This window comes from Oncorhynchus mykiss, chromosome Y (genome assembly GCF_013265735.2).
Source record: "Oncorhynchus mykiss isolate Arlee chromosome Y, USDA_OmykA_1.1, whole genome shotgun sequence".
NCBI classification, from domain to species: domain Eukaryota; kingdom Metazoa; phylum Chordata; class Actinopteri; order Salmoniformes; family Salmonidae; genus Oncorhynchus; species Oncorhynchus mykiss.
In genome coordinates this window covers 33,971,255-33,997,373 of record NC_048593.1, presented here as the reverse complement: position 1 = coordinate 33,997,373, position 26,119 = coordinate 33,971,255, and the positions used below count along the sequence as shown (strand labels likewise).

General features: G+C 41.6%; 1 protein-coding gene across 3 annotated transcripts in view; it reads right to left on the bottom strand.

Moving 5' to 3' along the window:
* Positions 1 to 26,119, bottom strand: part of LOC110510124 (neurexin-2) — a 243,230-nt gene that overhangs the window by 91,691 nt on the left and 125,420 nt on the right. The gene's annotated exons all lie outside the window — the stretch shown is intronic.

Sequence of the window (26,119 nt, the reverse complement as noted above, 5' to 3'; positions counted from 1 at the left end):
TTTAAACAATGCTACCTTATATAATGTTACTTACCCTACATTATTCATCTCATATGCACACGTATATACTGTACTCTATATCATCGACTGTATCCTTATGTAATACATGTATCACTAGCCACTTTAAACTATGCCACTTTGTTTACATACTCATCTCATTTGTACATACTGTACTCGATACCATCTACTGTATCTTGCCTATGCTGCTCTGTACCATCACTCATTCATATATCCTCATGTACATATTCTTTATCCCCTTACACTGTGTACAAGACAGTAGTTTTGGAATTGTTAGTTAGATTACTTGTTATTACTGCATTGTCGGAACTAGAAGCACAAGCATTTCGCTACACTCGCATTAACATCTGCTAACCATGTGTATGTGACAAATAAAATTTGATTTGATTTTGATTTGATTTGAGTCAATAAAACTCATTTTTCAACCACTCCACAAATGTCTTGTCAGCAAACTATAGTTTTGGCAAGTCGGTTAGGACATCTACTTCGTGCATGACACAAATCATTTTTCCAACAATTGTTTCAGAAGCTTCTGATAGCTTAAGAGGTTTAAAAAATACTATAGTAAGTGCCAAATAAAGTAACAGGGTTGACCGTAACAGGGTCCACAACCTCATCTTAAATCATCCATAAATTCCCTTGTTACAAGGGTGATGGAACAGGGTTGACCGTAACAGGGTACACAGCCTCATCTTAAATCATCCATAAATTCCCTTGTTACAAGGGTGATGGAACAGGGTTGACCGTAACAGGGTACACAACCTCATCTTAAATCATCCATAAATTCCCTTGTTACAAGGGTGATGGAACAGGGTTGACCGTAACAGGGTACACAACCTCATCTTAAATCATCCATAAATTCCCTTGTTACAAGGGTGATGGAACAGGGTTGACCGTAACAGGGTACACAGCCTCATCTTAAATCATCCATAAATTCCCTTGTTACAAGGGTGATGGAACAGGGTTGACCGTAACAGGGTACACAGCCTCATCTTAAATCATCCATAAATTCCCTTGTTACAAGGGTGATGGAACAGGGTTGACGTCTTATGCTTGACCCGGTCCCTTTTCCTCCACAAAACACCAGAAAATGGCAAAAAATAGTAGACATGCTCACATGCACTATGATTTGACTTTTAGATTTTCAATGTTTCTTTTGAAAAAATACATGTTTTTAAAGGAATAGTTTCACCATATTAAAATGAGAGTTCAGTTCACTTAACAGGGTTGACCTTAAATTGAGGGACAGAAGGTAAATGCTGTGCTTTATCTTGGCCAGGTCGCAGTAGTAAATGCTGTGCTTTATCTTGGCCAGGTCGCAGTAGTAAATGCTGTGCTTTATCTTGGCTAGGTCGCAGTAGTAAATGCTGTGCTTTATCTTGGCCAGGTCGCAGTAGTAAATGCTGTGCTTTATCTTGGCCAGGTCGCAGTAGTAAATGCTGTGCTTTATCTTGGCCAGGTTGCAGTAGTAAATGCTGTGCTTTATCTTGGCCAGGTCGCAGTAGTAAATGCTGTGCTTTATCTTGGCCAGGTCGCAGTAGTAAATGACAACTTGTTCTCAACTGGCCTACCTGGTCAAATAAAGGTGAAATAAATAAAAAAATGATTCACTAATTTATTGGAAATAAATAATAATCTAATCAACGATGGTCAAAACATGGACAAAGTTTTTTTTTGTGGGTTAAAATCTTCCTAGAAGTCAGAGTGAATTTATTGAATTCTCCAATTGGTTATATTGAAGGGCACTTCATTAAATATAACAGGCTTTTAAAATGTTAATAATGGTGCACAATTTCTACTTATAATATCAAAGAGATGGAAAAAGGACTCTTTTGTGGAACGACTCAGGTATGAAGTGGTTGAAAGGGTTGTAATTAGCCTTGATTTCAACTGTTACAGACGTCATCACAGCAGCACGGTGAGACAATGGAAGGCCATTGGTCACAGATAGAAGTTGATAATCTTTGCAATTAAAAAGCCTTACTGTATAATTACCTGAACTAATATGTTGTGAAGAACACATAAGCCTGTTTCCATGTCAATTTTATAAAAAGTCAAGGAACGAAGACTTCATAACAAAAACTTGAAAGACACCATATATCAGAATATGATTAAAAATGCAATCTAAAATAAGATGTGTTGCCCATCTGGCCCTCTGCTTTCTGTCAAAAAATGAAATGGTTATTATTTTTCACTGTGCTGATTACATTTTGAGGAGCTGCTAGGAAAATCAATTCTCATTTAAAGAGTGCTATTAATCTTGCCTCTCTGGCTGTCCATCATATTGGAACTACACATGAATGTCAGCCATTTTACATACAAGAGGTCAGGGGATATTCAATGGTCTCTGACCATTCAACCAGACAGGTTTAGGGGAAAGAAAGACAAGAAATAGAAACAATATCCATAACATAAGACTGAGGGCAGTAATATCTTTAGAATGTCAATACAATAGAAGTGTTATCAATATCTGTCTCTCTGTGGAAGTGGACTTGAAGTAGCTGTTTTTTTTCCTCTACCATTGAGTGTGTCCGGCCATGTGCTGGTCTGAGAGAGTCTGGGAGAGATTAGGCCCTCTCTCTCTCTCTCTCTCTCTCTCTGTCTCTCTGTCTGTCTGTCTGTCTGTCTGTCTGTCTGTCTGTCTGTCTGTCTGTCTGTCTGTCTGTCTGTCTGTCTGTCTGTCTGTCTGTCTGTCTGTCAGAGATTAGGCCCTCTACAAGAGACTGCCATTCATTCATACGTGCCTCTCCTGTCCAACTCTATTGAAGTGTAATCATATTGAAAACACAGTGAAACACACCATTGAGCTTCTTGTGTTTTGCTCACCACTGGTTTGGTTGAGAGACAGCCAAATAAAGGACCAATGGGTGAAATAAACAACCTCCTCCACAGCCTCATCCTTTATTACCATAAGCAGTGGCACACTGGGCTGAGGCTGTAGTCATTGACGACATGGTACTTCACTCTACAAATCAACGATGACACACCTACAAGCCAAGGCATGCATCATTGAACAAGCATTAGATGTTATAAAAAGTGAAACATTCATCAACATGATGTCATCGGCTGGAGTCCAGTTCACCAGATAGATGAGTTGGAGCCACTTGGATTGACAGCAGAGAGTAATGAGATGTGCCTTGCGGTAATGAGATGTGCCTTGCAGTGTATAGATGTCAGCAGCAGAAACAAATCGTCTCAGTGAATAACAGCTGTCTTTAGAGTATCTTCCCGTTATCCGGGTCCATGATTCAAAATTACCGAATCCACATATTTTTATTCATAGGTGTCGTATACAACTGGTGTAGATTTTACCATGAAATGCTTGCTTACGAGCTCTTCCCAACGATGCAGAGTTTAATGTTTGCTTAGTATATACTGGGAGAACCAATACCAGATCAATGTGCAGAGGTACGAGGTATTTGAGGTAGATATGTACATGCGTTCAGGGTAAAGTGACTAGGAATTTGGATCGATAACAATAAGAGTAAAATAAAGAACAGAGTGGCAGCAGCATATGATGAGTGTAAAAGTGTGTGTGTTTGTGCATATGTAGTGGATGTGAATGTGTGTGTGTTTGTGCATATGTAGTGGATGTGAATGTGTGTGTGTTTGTGCATATGTAGTGGATGTGAATGTGTATGGGTTTGTGTGGGTTTTTCACTAATGGATAAGAATGACGAATATACTTTTTTTTTTCTGTTCACACTTTCCAAAATAGAATCCTTTTCAACTACAGTTAACAACGTATATAGCTACACATTCTTTCTTCAAGTCCCCCCCCTCAACGCTGCAGGGAGCACGTTCTTGTTTGCGTGTGTGCAGACCTGCTTGTACCTGATCAACAGTGGAGGATTATCCATTACCTGCAGTCTCGTCTTTCTGAATCAGGTGTTTGTCTTTGAAAAATGAGCTAAATAAAGACAACTAAAGAAGACACGATAAATATCGAATGTTCCTTCACTGTGTGTGGTAATAGAACATTTAGACTGTAGGCTTCTCTCACATCTCTTACTGGCTGATTTCTTCTTATTCTTCTTATTATTTCCATAGAGGTGCAGGTGGATCCTCCTCTGTACCTAGTGCGCACTGCGAAAACATGCTTCAGTATTCTGCTCAACTCTCCCTACCTACCTTCCTCATCTCAACAGCTTTTTCTCCTGCACACAGGGAACAGAGTCCGAATGTATAGGGACGGGGGGTAGGGGAAAATGGAGAATAAGAAATGAGACCAAAATAAATGGACATACTGAAAAACAGTACAGATGTAGGATCTTAATTTGATCACCCTGTCGCAGGTGTGTAATACAGGACATTAAAAACTTGTAGTGTATTCCAGGTTTAAAAAGGCTTATGAAGTTTATAATTTCCTGCTGTAGCAAACTGGCTCAAGTTAAGATCCTACATCTGTAGCCTGGTATTTCTGAAGCTGTGACTGTGTCACCATCACTGAATCTCTTTATATTTGTTTGATTATGGAAATCACTATGCCAGTCTCAGAAAAAGCGCTCCAAAAGACTGAAGGTAGTTAACCTATAAAGGGAGTATTCTGCAGTCATACAGATCTAAGCAGGCTCAGAACTCATGCAAATAACCGTTTGTTTATCCTTGTAAAATTGGAATGATTGCTAACTAGGTGGCCAGTTGAGAGGCAATATGCAGGTGGTCACCTTAATCAGTGGAGGCTGCTGAGGGGAGGACGGCTCATATTGACGGGAATGGAGCGAATGGAATGGCATTCAACACATGGAAACTATTTGTTTGAAGTATTTGATACCATTCCACTTATTCCGCTCCAGACATTACCACAGCCCCGTCCTCCCCAATTAAGGTGCCACCAACCTCCTGTGACCTATGTACAGTAGCCCGCATAGATGTAAAGGATCTTCACAAACAGGCAGGCTGAGAGAGGGAACCAAGAAGACGAGTGAGGACCACTGAGAGACCGCTCTGAATGATTATTATGTTGGCAGGAGCTGTCCACATGTGTGGTGCTGAAACACTATGTCACCAGGGCCCTTTCCCAGTCCAACAAGCCCAACTATCAGAGGGGAGCTGGGGTCAGCACAGAGATCTCTCCCCTGTAATGGGGTTTGGTTGAATTGGGCAAAGGCACATTAAAACCCCTCTAGTAAACAAAGAGGTCCAGTCTGGGTCACAAGAAAATACCGGAATTGTAGTATTCTTTATCCTTAGTCTGCAGTGAGAATATGCGAAGAGACAGAATAAGTGGAGGGGAGAGAGCATAAAAGGAAACATATGAAATAGTAATAAGGAGCATGAAATATGCAGAGCTAATGCGCCAGAGAGGACATGTGGACACACTTGTGTAACGAACGCAGTAACTCCATCAGCATTAGTCATTACGCTTCTTCTCTCTCTCTCTCTCTCTCTCTCTCTCGCTCTCTCTATCTCTCTCTCTCATGTATTAAACAAATCAGTGTTAGGAAGGTTTATCATACAAAAAAAGGTTCCCATCTCTCCCTCCCTCTCTCACAGCCTTTTCCTTTCTGTTTCTAACAACATTTGTTCATCCTTATTAAAATTCCATTCTCATGGCCTCCCGAGTGGATCAGTGGTCTAATGCTCTGCATCACAGTGAAGCTGTGCCACTAGAGATTCTGGGTTCGAGTCCAGGCTCTGTCGCAGCCGGCGATGACCGAGAGACCCATGGGGCGGCGCACAATTGACCCAGCGTCGTCTGGGTTAGGAGTGGGTTTGGCTGACAGGGATATCCTTGTCCTATTGCGCACTAGCAACTCGCCGTGCACGTTGACATGGTGTTTCCTCCGATGCATTGGTGCGGCTGGCTCCTGGGTTAAGTGGGCATTGTGTCAAGAAGCAGCACTACCAATTGGATACCATGGAATTGGGGAGAAAAAGGGCAAAAACATTTTTTATAAGAATAAAAGTGTACAGAAGTGTACAGTGATGGTGGTTCTGGAGAGACCAGGAACCCCTGGGGGTTGTGAACTGCGGTGCAGTACAGTTCTGTATGTACAGCTACTGTAACCTTGGTAGCTGCTCAGTGTTCTGGTCAGGAATATTATACATAGTAGACCTAATAACATAGATATACAATTAACATTATAAGTGAACACTATAAAATACTTTGTTCATGTGATGCCATACTGCGATGCACTGAAGACAATCCATCCTTATTGGTCTTTCAAAGCAACATCTACAATCAGTCTTATATCAGGTCCCCATAGAAATACCCCTTTGTCAATAGTTCATCTGATTACATAACCTGCTCCCTAACAGTAACTAACATATCTTATAGCCTGTATACAATGTTTGTAAAAATAAAAACACTGGTTTGATTTGATTTGGATCTCTTTTAATCCCCATTTGGACTAATCTTCCAAGAGTCCTTAAACATTAAAATACAATTTATAATACAAACACACTTTCACATATAACACACTATTACAAACATACATAATACACTAACAATAATAAATACTCAATCTAAAATTTTTTTTTATTTTTCATCTACTATAGTCCCACAACATTTCTATATACTATATTTAAATTGTTTTAAAATAATGTTTACATTTATATATTGAAAGGTTTCTAGTTTGCTCAGCTAATTTATTCAATTTCTGTATTGCTCTAAATCGAAATGTTATTTTGCCTAATTCTCTTTTCTGTCTGGATAACGCACAGATGGTGGACAATCTATTCCTAGTATTTACTGAATGTCTGTCTCTTACCAACTGAATACTGTTGTGAATAGAACTTGGCCGTTTTAAATGATGTATATTATAAAATAAAATAAGCATGTTTTTTTTCAATTACCTTGTCAATTGATGACCAACCAAGAATGGTTGATGACCAACCTGGTCATTGCTAGGAAGAGTGTTGCGGAGTGCATGCTAATTTATGGAGCCCAGAGATGTTGAGCATGTCATATACTGCTGCTAAGCAAGTCATTTGACACAGAGGACAACAGAGAGTCACTAATCATGCAAATGTTGACAAGTCCTAATAACTAGAGTAAGATTAGAAACAGGAGGCACTGGACCAGAGACTGACTAGGGTTGACTCCAACGCCATTTAAAGACAAACAGGAGGTCATGACCAATATGGCAAACAGTAGGCAACGGCAGCAGAGAAAGATGACCCTGCTTTCCTTAAGCATTCAAGATGTATTAGGGCTGTCAGTCCACACATTAAAACTCCCAGCAGCCTCCCAGCCTACTGTAGCATGCCTCACCCAGCCTGCATGGGCCTATTAGGCAGAGCAATCTCTCCCCATGCCTGCTGTGAGACATGAGACTGCCAGTCAGCGCAGTGGATATGTGGCACAAGTTTATAATAAATGGCATGCATACTAAGCTGGAATTATACATTTCCAATCTGTGCTAAAGTGCAAAACATTATTAATCAAGTAAGATGACAGAACTGCAATGTTAAAGCAAGTCAATATAAAAGCTATACCACTTTCATTGAGAAAGGAGGTACCTTATAAAGAGTCAACCTCAGACGCTGTTTATTTGTGAGGAGTTTTTGCATCACTGATCGGTTGGAGCTGGTCTGATATGCTCTGGTGTAAAGCACACTACAGAAGTCAAGTCATTGTAGTTGGAAGGATAAAGGGAGCTGTGCCTCCTCTACATTAACTAGTCGAGCCATAAGACATACGGGCCTATGGTTTCCCTGCTTGTTAACTGTCAGTATCGATACTGTGCCTCAGTGATCTTTGACAGAGTCAGTAGACAGAGTCAGTCGATGCTCTTGGTACAGACAGTAGAGGGCCTGGACGGGTCCAATTAAAAGTGTTGAAGCTGCATCTCCAGTCCTGACAAGACACCTATTAGAGCCACAGCCCACTGTAATACCCCAGCCTCTCCCTAGGTGGACAAAAGGTCTGGAATCAAACACAGGACATGCTCTATATCTCTTGAACAACAGAACAAACCAACCTGAGTCTGACAAAAACAAGAGAGACATATTAAAGAAAGATGGACAGAAGGAAAGAAGGAGGGAGGGACAGAGGGAGGGATAGATACAATATGCACTATTCAATGGTCATGTCTAGCAGTGCATTAAATATATTAGATGCTCTGTGGATCTGTTATTCCTGTGTCTCTGTGAAATATGTGTGTGTGTGTGTGGGGGGGGGGGGGGCTTAATTACCTTCTGCATGTATTGCTTATGCATTTTATCTGAAGCTTGACAGTGTTATAGTAAGTATTTTTTATCTATACCTGCATATACAGGGAACTCTGCGGCTACTTACTTTAAGAGGATCAGACACAAACGCCTATTCTTCCTGTTCTTCATTGATAAATGCCCTTTTATATTTGGATAGTGAGTCAAGCAGGTATGTGATGTGGCTGATTTATTGAGCAGCACCTGTCTTTGTGCCTGTGTGTTGTGGCCTGGCCAGGAGGACTGCCTCTTACCATGAGAGATGGGCCTATCTGTTGCAGAGAGCGAGAGAGAGAGAGAGAGAGAGAGAGAGAGAGAGAGAGAGAGAGAGAGAGATCTCCGACTCATTAACACTCAGTGGCCACCCTGTCAGAACCAGAGCAGAGCGGGGCAGACATCAGCTCTCCTTGGAGTGGTGGCACTACCCGGCCCACACTAGAAACACTTAGCTGAGTTACAGTACATGGCAGACAGTCTGAAGCCAGATAAAGACTGGGATGAACAAAGAACACCTGGATGGAAGCACTCACTTATAGATCTGGCTACAAAGCTTGCGATTGGCTGTGCTAGCCCTCTCATTCTGAGGTCTCCCTGTGATAGGTGGCTCGGGACATTCAGAGTAGGCAGTGCTTACCATACGATAAACTCATTCAGAACAGTTATGAAAAGACAAATAAAAAAATGTATTATGCGTAATCGTGCCTTCCTTTCCATTCCTTTAAATCGTTGATGAGTGTGGTCGTTACTAACAGTCGTTGTTAATGGACAGGGTCAGCATAGGTGTCGCTGCTTTTCCTAGCTTGAAGTAGCTTCATTCGTTGCATTGAGACGATTTCATATTTTGTGCATGCGTGTTGCCTAAACATTTTGTATATACACCTTTGGCCGTGTCTACATAATTTGGCGCTCGCATCCCTTGAAGTGAACAAAGCTAGCTAGCAAAAACAACCTGACAAATGGACACTATACTGTACCTCAAACAATGTTCTGCACTGTTTGGAGGGTTTTAAGACTGGAACGTCAACTATAATGAAACTTAAAACCAGACAGAGGCAGCAAACAAAATGAAATGTAATTCATCAAATGCTTCGTAAGCAACATGTGTGGACTAAGAGTGAAATGCTTACTTACATACAGTACAAGAGCTCTTCAAGAAGTGACTTATTCATGACAGGCAACCGCTATCTCCCTCGCTGCTAGCTGTCGGGCAGGCAAACAGAGAATACTGGACTGTCAACTTGTCTGAAACATCATTAACAATTCACTCTTTACTCAGACTTTTACACATCTTGGACATTTACTTTTGCTTCGTGGACGTAATGGGAAGGGGCTTCTCCCGCCATTCAATGAGGGCCCGAGCCTTGGCTTCTACGCTCAACGCGGGAAGATTCTGCTCTCCAACTGTCTGGATGCCCTAATGGACGGAGCAGCCTACCTGTGTGCTGTGTAGGAGAACTGTGCTATCAGCTACTGTTTGTGTGTGTGTGACTTTTTGTGTCAGTGTGAAAATGGAACCGAAGGAGGCCTTGTGGACGTGTCTCCGACATGACTGTGGGCCTGCCATGTCCATGCAGAAAAAAAGTCATGGACATGGGGGTTCTGCTGTGACATCTACAACGTTGTGATCAAGAGGTTCACCCTGAAGGACAGACCAATGGACTTCATTTACAAGTAAGACATGCCTAAATGCATACTGTTGAATGAACATGAGAATAGAAAACATACCTTTGATGCATTTGATTTATCAAGATAGAATGTCCTTTTCAAAAAAAAAATAATATTGATATGGAAATTTCGTTAGAAACATATATTTTATAAGTGTGTGTAAATAATATTTAAATGTGTGTGTGTGTTTGCGTGCAGTGCATTGGAAGAATTGTAAATCCATTGTGAAAGGCTATGGAGTTTGCGTTGTAAACTATTTGGATGAAATGCATTTTAGTGCCACCTATTGGTTGTAACTGTGGAAACTACATCCGTCTATGGCTGAGCTGAGTTGAGCAGTGTGTCATTTTGGCAGATGATATGACATATTCTGCCATTGGAGGCTATCGTTTGTGAAGCTTGGCTACATTGGTATTTAGATTTTTATTTTTTTGTTGTCAATTTCATTTAATAGCCAATATCATTATGCTTGTTGGAGCTATCTGTTGTATGGAGAACTTGGGCTTTATCAAGGTTTATTTGGGAGTAAATCTGGCTTTGATAATAGCCAGTGCCTACCCAGCCACTGACCTCACCTCACGTCTCTGGGGTGGAGGGAAAAGTAGTTATGGCTTAGCCTTTCTACTTTTACTCTCTTTCTTCTTCTCCCTTTAGCCTCTCTAAAGCTTGGAATGTGAGATATGGCATGACTCACCCAGCAGTTTTAATACACCCAGCCCACAAAGGATTAAACAACAAGCATTAGCCAGTTTTTAAGACACTGAAAACTCCCTAACAATTTCCTTTAGGCTCCCAAACATTCAATCACTTCAGCTAAAATAGCATGCTTACAGTAACTACCAAAAAAAGTAGTGTCAAGTGGCATAAAGGAATTTGACTCTCACTTCATATGATGTCATTACATCTCCGTAGGGTATAGGCCCCCCAGATAAAGCTTTGTGGAGACTATCTCAGTCACCATATTCCATTTGTAACAGACTGAAAGTAGTTAGTCAACGATATGTGAGCAGGATCTCGCAATTACACTAGAGATCGAAAAATGTATTTGAATGACACGTAAGAGGCGGTAATACTACAAAGGTGCCGAATGGTATTTTCCCCTTTATGCCGGGTATGGAGGAAATGAAAGAGTGCGTCAAACAAATGTGAAGGGTGATCTGAGCTGAACATTTTTTCTGGCACTGTGATGTATGGTGCTATTGAAGAGACAGAGACACTCCGAGAGATGGATATACACACAGCATTATTTTTTAGAAGGCAATTGAGCTGGCATGCAAATTAATCTCTTCAACAGACTAGAACAGTGTCACTGATCACTGGCAAATCCTTTCAAGTCCTTCTCTGTTGTTTAGATCATTCGTTCATATGCATTTGTACAAAAGCCCATTTTATGGCAAATAATGTCCTCATTCCTTTCTTTCATCTCAAGTGATCAGATGTTTAAAAAAAATCTGCATCTTTATCGATCTCCTTGTTTAATTATTTATGTATGGACAAGGGACCTGTTCAGTCTAATACCGGTTCTCCAATACCCTATTTGCTTTCAGCAGCAGTGAGATTTAATTGGCTATAAAAGCATAGCAATATGACCACAACACAGATTATACCATGTGATTAATACAACCAATGTTCAGCTGATGTAGGCTCTTTTTGCCAGGTGTCTAATTACAAAATGTGATCGTCACAGCTCTCACACATTCTGCGGTTGGAACAAGATCATCGCCGCAGGAAAGAGGGCCCATAAGCGAACAGCAATGTGGAACAAGAACAGTGTAAGAGCTTGTGATTTAACCCTGGCTAACTATCCAATCTCCTGACTTTGGGGAAGTAGGTTGTGCAGTCTCACACAGCCATCTTCAACAGCTGTGTTGTATGGATGAATCATATCCACAAATGGTTTGGTTCTGCTCATCAACGTGTTGCTGTGACTCATTCTCCAAGATACAGAAAGGACTTTAAATGTTGGTTAAACATTTTGGGGGAGCTAGTCAAAACACAAAGCCCATTTTACAAGAATACACTGTCTGCAGTTTATTCAAACAGGATTTTATTCAATATCATACCATCAGATCTTGAATCACTATTTGTTTTTCAATTGCACACAGCAGTTTGACAGCATGTACTGTATCCTCTCTCACGGTTCTGTATCGTGATGAGAATTTGAACAAAACTTAAATGGACACTTCAGGATTTTGGTAATGATGATCATCTACTTCCCCAGAGTCAGATTAACTTGTGGATACCATTTGTATGTAATGTTAGCAAATACCGATAGACTTCCAAGTCATTGCGTTAGCATTGGTCCGCAAAACTACCTCTAACTTCCTTCATACTGGACACAGAGACATAACATTTTTATCCACTAGTTCATTTGATTCCAGGGAAGTAGATAAAGGGCCTCATTGCCAAAATCCCGAAGTATCCTTTTAAATGTACCATACTTATGATGTCATTATATTGTCCCACAAAAAAAGGACGTAGGGGAGAGCCAAAGACTAAAGACTATGGTCTGACTGGGGCACACACCACTCTGCATCAGTCCATCATGACTCCATGTCTGTTGTAATGGAGGCCTTCTGAGAGGCAGACGCGTTTCCTACCAAGCCCTTGTTTGATTGGAGTGTCTCTAGTGTCCCTTTGCAATCACGGACATTGCCTGATCTGTTTACTCTATTGTCTCAGATGAATCCTGGTCTTTCACAAAGAGGAGCTATTGAAAAGTATGTATTTCGAGACAATAGGAGTAAGCAATGTATGGACAGTGGTGGTCGTGTCATAGACTACAGGCACATGTTCCAAACTGCAAGTACACTGCCTTCAGAAAGTATTCTTGTTCCACATTTCGTCATGATACGGCCTGAATTTAAATGGATTAAATCTAGATGTTTATTCACTGGCCTACTCACAATACCCCATAATGTCAAAGTGGAATTATGTTTTTAGACATTTTAATTAAATGTCTTGAGTCAATAAGTATTCAAGCCCTTTGTTATGGCAAGCCTAAATAAGTTCATGAGTAAAAATGTGCTTAACGAGTCACCTAATAAGTTGCTTGGACTCACTCTGTGTGCAATAGTGTTTTAACATGTATTTTGAATGACTACTGTATTGCATGACTACTGTATTGAATGTCTACTGTATTGAATGTCTACTGTACTGAATGTCTACTGTATTGAATGTCTACTGTATTGAATGATACTGTATTGGATGTCTACTGTATTGAATGTCTACTGTATTGAATGACTACTGTATTGAATGACTACTGTATTGAATGTCTACTGTATCTGTACCCGACACATACAATTATCTGTAAGGAACCTCAGTCGAACAGTGAATTTGAAACACAGACTCAACTTCAAAGACCAGGGAGGTTTTCCAGTGCCTCGCAAAGAAGGGCACCTTCTTTAGATGGGTAAAAATAAAAAGCAGATTGAAAATTCCAATGAGTGAATGGCATGGTGAAATTATTAATTCAACTTTGGATGGTGTATCAATTCACACAGTCACTACAAAGATACAGGTGTTCTTCCTAACTCAGTTGCCAGAGAGGAAGGAAACCCCTCAGGTGTTTCACTATGAGGCCAATGGTGACTTTAAAACAGTTACAGAGTTTAATGGCTGTGATAGGCGAAGACTGAGGATGGATCAACAGCATTGTAGTTACTCCACAATACTAACCTAAATAACAGAATAAAAATATTCCAAAACATCCATCTTGTTTGCAACAAGGCACTAAAGTAATACTGCAAATAATGTGGCAAAGCAATTAGCGTTTTGTCCTGAATACTAAGTGTAAATGTGTGTTAGGGGCAAATCCAATACAACACATTACTGAGTACCTTTCTACATATTTTCAAGCATAATGGTGGCTACATTATATAATGGGTATGCTTGTAATCGTTAAGGACTTGGGAGTTTCAGAATGGAGCTAAGCACAGGGAAAATCCTAGAGATAAAACCTGGTTCAGTCTGCTTTCCACCAGACACTGGGAGATTAACCTTTCAGCAGGACAATAACCTAAAACACAAAGCCAAATCTACACTGGAGTTGCTTACCAAGAAGACAGTGAATTTGTGGCCGAGTCCTGATGGGCAAGACCTGAAAATGGTTGTCGCGCAATGATCAACAACCAATTTGACAGAGCTTGAAGTATTTTTAACAGAATAATGGACAAATATTGTACTCACCAGGTGTGGAAAGTTCTTAGAGACTTACCCAGAAAGACTCACAGCTGTAATCGCTGCCAAGGACGATTCTACAAGGGATTGACTCAAGGGTGTGAATACTTATGTAAATGAGATATTTATGTATTTACTTTTCAAAATATTTGCTAAAATGTCTAAAAACATGTTTCACTATGACATTTTGAGGTATTGTGTGTATATATGGGTGGGGAATACTTTCTGAAGGCACTGTATGTGAAGAGCAATGAGAAATACATGTATTTAATCAACAAAAGTTATATTTTTATATAATAATTGTATGCAAATGATGCATAAACCCCATCTTAGACAGTTGAGTAGAAGAGGAAGACAGCCTTAGAACACAGTGTGCTCGTTGATCTGTGAAATAAATACAGTTCTAGAGCATGTCTTCAATAGAAACAGTAATAGTTTGATTAAAATAGCACAATCATTTGCTCGATCAGACTATTTACTAAAATAGTGATACTATTGATATCAATGGTGTCTTACATACATGGCTTCTAAGGACTTCAGAAATAATAATTCCCCCCCCCCCCCCCCCCCCCCCCCACCACCGCGGTCGCTGCAGCAGTCACTAGTATTCACACAGGATATCAATCAATGCCCTGACATCTTTCATGAAATGAACTAGAGCAGGAAGAAGGGAAGCCCTTGATCAAAGAACTACATGGTCTACATGTTTTTCATGTTCAATCTCTCCCATCCCAAGCAAAGGATAGCTCAACTAAAAGAATCATTTACATTATGGGAATTTACTTCCTTCTTATACTTTCATGCTTCTTTTTAAATGTATTATTTTAATTACCTCTTAGCCCCCCAGAACTACTGCACCTACCACTATGAGGAGAGTAGAAATCTTTGATGTTAGATTCTGTGTGAGTGAGTGTGTGTGATGAAAGGGGAGAGCTGTGAGGTGGGTGAGTTACTGACTATGCAAGTGTGTCCATACTAACATTTTCCTTCACTAGAAGAATACTTGTTAACTCAGTCAGGGGAGAAAATGCGTGGGTAACAGAACTGACGCAGAGGATCAGGGAAGACCAGGAAAGGTCATTGTGTTCACACGACTGCAGTTAACACATAGCAACATACACATCCACCCATATTAAGACAATAACAGCTACTGAAATAAATGTATTTAAGGCACTTAAATCAGATTATGCCTTAGTGTTATTTAATAATTGACCTACTATGAAGATTCTCTTCAGGTTTTTGGCATTTTTAGACCCCAGCAGTCCTGCTGTTGTATTCCTCCCATCTGCTGTCCTGTGAAGATCTATAATCTACATCACCCTCAACTCTGTCCTGTGAAGATCTATAATCTACATCACCCTCAACTCTATCCTGTGAAGATCTATAATCTACATCAACCTCAACTCTGTCCTGTGAAGATCTATAATCTACATCACCCTCAACTCTGTCCTGTGAAGATCTATAATCTACATCACCCTCAACTCTGCCCTGTGAAGATCTATAATCTACATCACCCTCAACTCTGTCCTGTGAAGATCTATAATCTACATCACCCTCAACTCTGTCCTGTGAAGATCTATAATCTACATCAACCTCAACTCTGTCCTGTGAAGATCTATAATCTACATCACCCTCAACTCTGTCCTGTGAAGAATCTACATCACCCTCAACTCTGTCCTGTGAAGATCTATAATCTACATCACCCTCAACTCTGTCCTGTGAAGATCTATAATCTACATCAACCTCAACTCTGTCCTGTGAAGATATATAATCTACATCAACCTCAACTCTGTCCTGTGAAGATATATAATCTACATCACCCTCAACTCTGTCCTGTGAAGATATATAATCTACATCACCCTCAACTCTGTCCTGTGAAGATATATAATCTACATCAACCTCAACTCTGTCCTGTGAAGATCTATAATCTACATCACCCTCAACTCTGTTCTGTGAAGATCTATAATCTACATCACCCTCAACTCTGTCCTGTGAAGATCTATAATCTACATCACCCTCAACTCTGTCCTGTGAAGATCTATAATATACATCAACCTCAACTCTATCCTGTGAAGATCTATAATCTACATCAACCTCAACTCTGTCCTGTGAAGATCTATAATCTACATCACACTCAACTCTGTCCTTTGAAGATCTATAATCTACATCACCCTCAACTCTGCCCTGTGAAGATCTATAATATACATCACCCTCAACTCTGTCCTGTGAAGATATATAATCTACATCAACCTCAACTCTGTCCTGTGAAGATCTATAATCTACATCACCCTCAACTCTGTCCTGTGAAGATCTATAATCTACATCACCCTCAACTCTGTCCTGTGAAGATCTATAATCTACATCAACCTCAACTCTGTCCTGTGAAGATCTATAATCTACATCACCCTCAACTCTGTCCTGTGAAGATATATAATCTACATCAACCTCAACTCTGTCCTGTGAAGATCTATAATATACATCAACCTCAACTCTGTTCTGTGAAGATCTATAATCTACATCAACCTCAACTCTGTTCTGTGAAGATCTATAATCTACATCACCCTCAACTCTGTCCTGTGAAGATCTATAATCTACATCACCCTCAACTCTGTCCTGTGAAGATATATAATCTACATCAACCTCAACTCTGTCCTGTGAAGATCTATAATCTACATCAACCTCAACTCTGTTCTGTGAAGATCTATAATCCACACCACCCTCAGTTTTCTTCTGTCTGGTGCCTCTGCATGATACCTCCCTACCGTTTTGTCCTTTCAAAACAACCCCCAGGCCGTTTCATTTCAGAGAGAAGGTAACAACCCTCAACACTGCTGCCGCTCACACCACAGACAGTTACAACCCAGCACCATGGTAACAACCTCTCACACCACAGACAGTTACAACCCAGTACCAGGTTAACAACCACTCACCCCACAGACAGTTACAACTCAGCACCACGGTAACAACCGCTCACACCACAGACAGTTACAACTCAGCACCATGGTAACAACCGCTCACACCACAGACCGTAACAACTCAGCACCACGGTAACAACCGCTCACACCACAGACAGTTACAACTCAGCACCATGGTAACAACCTCTCACACCACAGACCGTTACAACCCAGCACCACGGTAACAACCGCTCACACCACAGACCGTTACAACCCAGCACCACGGTAACAACCTCTCACACCACAGACAGTTACAACCCAGTACCATGGTAACAACCGCTCACACCACAGACAGTTACAACCCAGTACCATGGTAACAACCGCTCACACCACAGACAGTTACAACCCAGCACCATGATAACAACCACTCACCCCATAGACAGTTACAACCCAGCACCATGATAACAACCACTCACCCCACAGACAGTTACAACCCAGCACTAACGTTGAAAATAATGGCCAGTTCCTAGCAGATGCTCATGTCCCCTGAAATGAAATTACAATCAGAAAGTGTTATCATCATAGCCTGTGTCACTAAGGGTGGAAGGTCTTACATCTATTATCATGAACATATTGGCATATGTCTTGGTCCTTATGGCATCATGACAAAAAAATTATATGATTGCATTGTCAGGAGTAAAAATGAAACATTTTGACAGCAGTGTTGTGCAATTTATAGGCTGAGATCACTTGAATAGTACCACCTATCTCACTCAGTATACTGTAACTGTCCTCATAATGGAGGTACAGGAAAATGGTTTATCTGTGATTATATTAAACCTACATACTGAGATGTCAACAAATTCATGTGAATGAAGGATTAATCAACGAGGAGCTATGCGTCCTATGGAAATGATGAACGACGAGGAAGGAGTCGAACTGACCCTTCACAGAGTTGCATTATTTTCCAGAGAACGCATAGAGCCTCGAGTTGATTATCCTTTTATACCATGGCTATAATTGAACACATTTGCCGCTAGAAATGTGTTCATTTGCCGCTAGAAATGAGTTCATTTGCCGGTAGAAATGTGTTCAACATCCACTGTCTGAAGTAGCTAGGATATTTACGAGCTAGCTACTTTAGTTGCCGCGGTAACCCAACAAACAGACTTTCTAGTTTAGCTTACCAAACCATCGGTCCTAGCGTGCCATTATGAAAACCACATTTAATAATGTTTTCAATTAGACTTTTTCTTTCAAAAGCAACTCAAACATAGAACATGTAAGAATTAATGATAGCCATTGAATTGTACCGTGCTCCAGGGTGCCCCTTCAAGCCAATCAGGAACAACTATTCAACAATGCCATGGTAGTCCTTATAAGATGTCATGAGGACACAATGAAGGAACACTCTGCATCATAGTTATAGAATGACACTTAAACACTAACACTTTATTTGAAGTGTTGTCTATGGCACATTATACCATGGCATTGTTGAATACTCATTTCTGATGGGCTTGAAAGGCATTCTAAAGCACGCATTATTTCCCTATAACGCACGTTATTCATGGTTGGCACGTTTCATCACAATAATGTTTTGAATGTTCGTTTTAGGACTGATGCCCAGCTGAGCATTTTTATTTTTTATTTATTTCTCCTTTCTTTAATTGCGACCTGGCCAAGGTAAAGCAAAGCAGTTCGACACATATAACTACACAGTTACACATGGAGTAAAACAAACACACAGTCAATTATACAGTAGAAAAATAAGTATATATACAATGTGAGCAAGTGAGGTGAGAAAAGGGAGGTAAAGGCAAAAAAAAGGCCATGGTGGCGAAGTAAATACAATATAGTAAGTAAAACACTGGAATGGTAGATTTGCAGTGGAAGAATGTGCAAAGTAGAGATAGAAAAAAATGGGGTGCAAAGGAGCAAAATAAATAAATACAGTAGGGGAAGAGGTAGCTGTTTGGGATAAATTATAGATGGGCTATGTACAGGTGCAATAATCTGTGAGCTGCTCTGACAGCTGGTGCTTAAAGTTAGTGAGGGAGATGTGTTTCCAGTTTCAGAGATTTTTGTAGTTCGTTCCAGTCATTGGCAGCAGAGAACTGGAAGGAGAGGCGGCCAAAGGAAGAATTGGTTTTGGGGGTGACCAGAGAGATATACCTGCTGGAGCGTGTGCTACAGGTGGGTGATGCTATGGTGACCAGCGAGCTGAGATAAGGGGGGACTTTACCTAGCAGGGTCTTGTAGATGACCTGGAGCCAGTGGGTTTGGCGACGTGTATGAAGCGAGGGTCAGCCAATGAGAGTGTACAGGTTGCAGTGGTGGGTAGTATATGGGGTGACAAAACGGATGGCACTGTGATAGACTGCATCCAATTTATTGAGTAGGGTATTGGAGGCTATTTTGTAAATGACATCGCCGAAGTCGAGGATCGGTAGGATGGTCAGTTTTACAAGCGTATGTTTGGCAGCATGAGTGAAGGATGCTTTGTTGCGAAATAGTAAGCCAATTCTAGATTTAATTTTGGATTGGAGATGCTTAATGTGAGTCTGGAAGGAGAGTTTACAGTCTAACCAGACACCTAGGTATTTGTAGTTGTCCACATATTCTAAGTCAGAACTGTCCAGAGTAGTGATGTTGGATGGGCAGGCAGGTGCAGGCAGCGATCGGTTGAAGAGCATGCATTTAGTTTTACTTGTATTTAAGAGCAATTGGAGGCCACGGAAGGAGAGTGGTATGGCATTGAAGCTCGTCTGGAGGTTAGTCAACACAGTGTCAAAGAGGGGCCAGAAGTATACAGAATGGTGTCTGCGTAGAGGTGGATCAGAGAATCACCAGCAGCAAGAGCAACATCATTGATGTATACAGAGAAGTCGGTCCAAGAATTGAACCCTGTGGCACCCCCATAGAGACTGCCAGAGGCCCGGACAACAGGCCCTCCGATTTGACACACTGAACTCTATCAGAGAAGTAGTTGGTGAACCAGGTGAGGCAATCATTTGAGAAACCAAGGAGAGTCTGCCGATGAGGATGTGGTGATTGACAGAGTCAAAAGCCTTGGCCAGGTCAATGAACACAACTGCACAGTATTGTTTCTTATCGATGGCGGTTAAGATATCGTTTAGGATCTTGAGCGTGGCTGAGGTGCACCAATGACCAGCTCTGAAAACAGATTGCATAGTGGAGAAGGTGCGGTGGGATTCAAAATGGTCGGTAATCTGTTTGTTGACTTGGCTTTCGAAGACCTTAGAAAGGCAGGGTAGGATAGATATAGGTCTATAGCAGTTTGGGTCAAGAGTGTCCCCCCCTTTGAAGAGGAGGATGACTGCAGCTGATTTCCAATCTTTGGGAATCTCAGACGACACGAAAGAGAGGTTGAACAGGCTAGTAATAGGGGTTGCAACAATTTCTGTAGATCATTTTAGAAAGAGAGGGTCCAGATTGTCTGATTTGTTGGGGTCCAGATTTTGCAGCTCTTTTAGAATATCAGCTGACTGGATTTGTGAGAAGGAGAAATGGGGAAGGCTTGGGCGAGTTGCTGTGGGTGGTGCAGTGCTGTTGACCGGGGTATGGGTAGCCAGGTGGAAAGCATGGCCAGCCGTAGAAAAATGCTTATTGAAATTCTCAATTTTAGTGTATTTATCGGTGGTGACAGTGTTACCTATCCTCAGTGGGCAGCTGGGAGAAGGTGCATTGTACTCAAAGCAGTCTCAATAGGTGCTGATGAAGATTTTATCTGAAGTGCATTACTGTGGCTTGGACACACGATGACATTTCAAAAGGAGGCAAATAATTAGTAGGACAAGCTTGTGTCATCATTGTAATGTTGCCAGATTGACTTTAGATGCAGTATAATTTTAGCTAGCTCCCATAGAGTATATCAGATGACAATTAAGAGACCAGGAAACCAATCATAGTTAAGGACTGGAACTGAGTGCCCTACTGTAAAGAAAGGATAATGGGGATGATAGAAGTATTCATGAATCTATTTACTGCACTTACAGAGAATAATGTTAACATGCCTTATCACACTTACTTTAAATGATTTAGAAACCTAGATGCTCATATGCATCTTTAATAGAGCTAGAATAGAACGTACTGTACTGTATGTACAGATAATGGGCATCCCAAAACAATTATACTATTTAGTTTGTCCTAAACCATAATTAATAGTGTAAGTTCGATCGTCAGTAATCAGCCTACCTCAGGAGCAGCTGTAACTGTTCCAAAATTGAAATCTATAAAAATACCTAATTATTGCAAAACCATTTTTTTAAAAAAGGGAACTGTCTATAGTAAGTATACATTCAGTCATTTGCTAATGAGAAGACCTTTGGTACAGATCTGCTATCTTAATTTGATCGCTCTGTTTTCGCAGAGAATTTTACAGTGCAGCAGGGATATGCACATTGTAGTGTATTCAAGGTTTAAAAAGACATCTAAAGTTTGTAATTTTGCCTTTAAAAAGTCAGACTTGATTTGCCCGAACAAAAAACTGGAAATACTAACTTGTTGTGTACTTGAGTTTTTAAAAAGCTTCTAAACATTTGTCATTTCCACTTTGAAAATGTAAGACTTGAGTTGCTCAAAGGAAAATGTATCAACCCCTACAAAAATGTCCATTAATTATAATGGACATAATAATAATTCCACATAATAATTCACATTTCATGTTGCTGCAGGATTATTTTCCTGCTGTGAGAAAAAGGGTCAAATTAAGATAGCAGATCTGTATTTTTGGTTCTTGCCGTTCACTGCCCTAGGCTCCCTTAGTGAGAGGGAAAAGGAGTACTACCAGGCAACGTAATCACTGGGGGGGAGTGTTCCAGTGTTGCATTTCAACAGAAAGTGCTCTAACAATTTAAATGGGTGAGAACAACTTATAAAATTAAAGAATTTCAGTGGAATGCCCCCAGGGCCCAAGAGACGTGTAAACAGAAACCACCCATTGGCCAAATCAAGTAAAGGTTGTACTGTAGCTGTAATGGTTCTGTCCACTCAACACTGACATCAGTAGACCTAGATAACCCATCATCAACGACTAGTAACGGGAGAGGGGAGCTGTGAATGTGACAGTCTACCTGGGCTATTTGGTTAATGTAGTCCCTGAGCACCCAACTAATTGCTGTTACATCAAAGAGTTGTGGTAGCAGAGGAGGCTGGTGGGGGAAGCTATAGGAGGACAGGCTCATTGTAATGGTTGGAATGGAATCAATGCAACTGAGTAAAAAAAAAGTTGTTTCCATGTGTTTGATGTATTTGGTACCATTCCATTGATTCCATTCCAGCCATTACAATGAGCCTGTCCTCCTATAGCTCATCCCTCCAGCCTCCTCTGTGTGGTAGCTACTCCTCTGACTTGCTAACCGTGATTGGACAGGCATGGAAAGCAATCATCAACATGCATGAGCGCGGGCCTGGCTGAACAAACAGGGACAGGCATGGGCTAATGCGCTCGTCAAACAGCAGGCTTTCATCTGTGCATTGAGCATTGAGTATTAGGGGGTTGAGAGGCACCTCTCTACATAGTAATGGGGGGGAGCACCGGACTCACACAAGTCTGGAGAAGATACTTCTGAGTAACAGGCACGAGGCACTAAAGCCATGCTGGAAAAAAGGTAACAAGGACACATCAACAACGTTACTTAAGGACAGATGGCCAGACAGAGGTGTGGAGCAGAGAGAGGACGTGACCTGCATCCAGATTGCCTTGATGCTTGACAACAACGCTGGAGGGTCAATGCTTTCACATCCTGGAAAAGCCTCAAAAGTCTGCATGTTTTGTACTAACAGTATCTACAGATGCAGGATCTTAATTTGATCACGCTTTTGTTGCTGAGAATTATCCTGCACACAGGAAATACTAACCTGTTGTGTATTTGACTTTTGAAAAAGCTTCTAAAGTTTGTCATTTCCACTTTGAAATATAAGACTTGAGTTGCACAAAGGAAAATGTATCAACCACAAAAAAAGTCCATTAATTATAATCCACATAATAATTCACACGTTCTGTTGCTGCAGGATTATTTTCCTGCTGTAGCAAACTGGCTCAAATTAAGATGCTACTGCCTATTTACAGTACCTTTTGTTAGAGGGCTTCAGGGGTATACATTTCACACCAGTAAATATCCACTACGGTTCCACAAGTAACGTGGCATTTCCTGTCACATGGTTCATAGTGTTAGGGGGCTTCTTGTTGTTTGACAAAAACACACTAACCCTACTGCTGCCCACCCAGTCAGACTCACATTAGGTAGGTTGGTGTGTGTGTGTTAGTGAGTGAGAGAAAGAAAGAAAAAGACAATTAGAGAGTGAGTATTGTTTCTTGATCTGAGAGGATGAATCCCAGGTAAAATTGTACCCCACTCTATTCCCCTCTCTTCGCTTCCATTTCTCGCCCTAACCACACACAGTGATGCCCACGAGCTAAATACAGTATAGAGCACTTGAATTTGGAATAAAACAGCGAAGAGCAGTGAGGGTTGAAGCCACATGTAGAACGACACTGAGAGCTCCGGGAAGTCCCTAATCATAGAGTATTCAGACCTATGCAGAGTTTATCAGCTATTGCTTTGCTTTGATTAAACCTTTTTTTATTAGTAGGCTCTATTTTATTGAACCGGTGTCTGTAAAAGGCAAGCTGCTGTATAGTGGGATTGGGACAGATATGGCTGTAATAGCACAGATGTAATTCATCATATGTTCAGCTCTTTTACAACTCTCCCACCTGCTACTGCAAGATAAGGGCACTTGAACATGCATTAGATGGTTTCTAATAGGAGATGAATGGGAGTCTTACATTTTACCAGACACCTCTTATCCAGAGCCACTTATAGTAGTGAGTGCATACTTTTCCATACTGGTGGGAATTGAACCCACAACTCTGACATTGCAAGCACCACGCTCTACCAACTGAGCCACACGGGGTATAGATGTCAGAAGGTGGAAGCTGGATAAAGATATACAACAGTGAGCAGTGTTCTCAGAGACAGCTGTTTTGTTGGTTCGATTATAGTACAGAGACACATTTGGAATTTGGATGGAGGACAAGTCAATACTTAACCTCGCCGCTGAGAGAGGATCAATAGTGAATTCATCTAGACTAATCTTAACTAAGCAAGTCAGCGCATGGATCGCAGCTTGTTTTCTGTCTTAGCATGAATCAACATGACAATACATCCAGCAGAATAATCACATCAGAAGAAAGAATGGATTTTGTAATTTGACTAGTTTAGGATATTTTGCAAGGCTTATCCCATGGCTTACTGAATGAACACTATGGTAATAAGAACATTTTGAGAAGATTCTGTGCAATGGCTTTGTTCTGTGCATATTCCATTCAAAATGCATTGTGAGGGACACAATCCCCATAATGGTGCAGTGAATCCACAGTGTTATATATGTAAGCACAGATCTCTGAAGGAACATGGACTAATGGGGGTGATAATTCCACCCTTTACATTGGTATGTACTCCTAGTCCATACAGAATACACAGAGGGTTTTATAGCATCAAAAACTACTGACTGACTAAACAGCATGGGCTATTGGGCTATTCTCTGGATGTGGTAGGCTGTCAGCACCATGGGAAAAGGGCAACCAAGAGTGATGAGCACATGAAAGAGTTCAGCGATGCAGAGAGGCTACGGCTGGTCCACACACAGGCACAGTTAATGAGGGTTCCATCACACAACGTCACATCACCCACCGTCCTCACAAATACCACAGCTCTGGTCCTGTCAGTTTCACTGTCCTCACAAACATCACAGCCCTGGTCCTGTCAGTTTCACTGTCCTCACAAACACCACAGCCCTGGTCCTGTCAGTTTCACTGTCCTCACAAACACCACAGCCCTGGTCCTGTCAGTTTCACTGTCCTCACAAACACCACAGCCCTGGTCCTGTCAGTTTCACTGTCCTCACAAACACCACAGCCCTGGTCCTGTCAGTTTCACTGTCCTCACAAACACCACAGCCCTGGTCCTGTCAGTTTAACTGTCCTCACAAACACCACAGCCCTGGTCCTGTCAGTTTCACTGTCCTCACAAACATCACAGCCCTGATCCTGTCAGTTTCACTGTCCTCACAAATACCACAGCCCTGGTCCTGTCAGTTTCACTGTCCTCACAAACACCACAGCCCTGGTCCTGTCAGTTTCACTGTCCTCACAAACACCACAGTCCTGGTCCTGTCAGTTTCACTGTCCTCACAAACATCACAGCCCTGGTCCTGTCAGTTTCACTGTCCTCACAAACACCACAGCCCTGGTCCTGTCAGTTTCACTGTCCTCACAAACACCACAGCCCTGGTCCTGTCAGTTTCACTGTCCTCACAAACACCACAGCCCTGGTCCTGTCAGTTTCACTGTCCTCACAAACACCACAGCCCTGGTCCTGTCAGTTTCACTGTCCTCACAAACACCACAGCCCTGGTCCTGTCAGTTTCACTGTCCTCACAAACACCACAGCCCTGGTCCTGTCAGTTTCACTGTCCTCACAAACACCACAGCCCTGGTCCTGTCAGTTTCACTGTCCTCACAAACATCACAGCCCTGGTCCTGTCAGTTTCACTGTCCTCACAAACATCACAGCCCTGGTCCTGTCAGTTTCACTGTCCTCACAAACACCACAGCCCTGGTCCTGTCAGTTTCACTGTCCTCACAAACACCACAGCCCTGGTCCTGTCAGTTTCACTGTCCTCACAAACATCACAGCCCTGGTCCTGTCAGTTTCACTGTCCTCACAAACATCACAGCCCTGGTCCTGTCAGTTTCACTGTCCTCACAAACACCACAGCCCTGGTCCTGTCAGTTTCACTGTCCTCACAAATACCACAGCCCTGGTCCTGTCAGTTTCACTGTCCTCACAAACACCACAGCCCTGGTCCTGTCAGTTTCACTGTCCTCACAAACACCACAGCCCTGGTCCTGTCAGTTTCACTGTCCTCACAAACATCACAGTCCTGGTCCTGTCAGTTTCACTGTCCTCACAAACACCACAGTCCTGGTCCTGTCAGTTTCACTGTCCTCACAAACACCACAGCCCTGGTCCTGTCAGTTTCACTGTCCTCACAAACATCACAGCCCTGGTCCTGTCAGTTTCACTGTCCTCACAAACACCACAGCCTTGCCAGCAACCGCCTACCCAAACCAACCCATACCACTAAACCAACCCATACTACTAAACTATACCACTAAACCA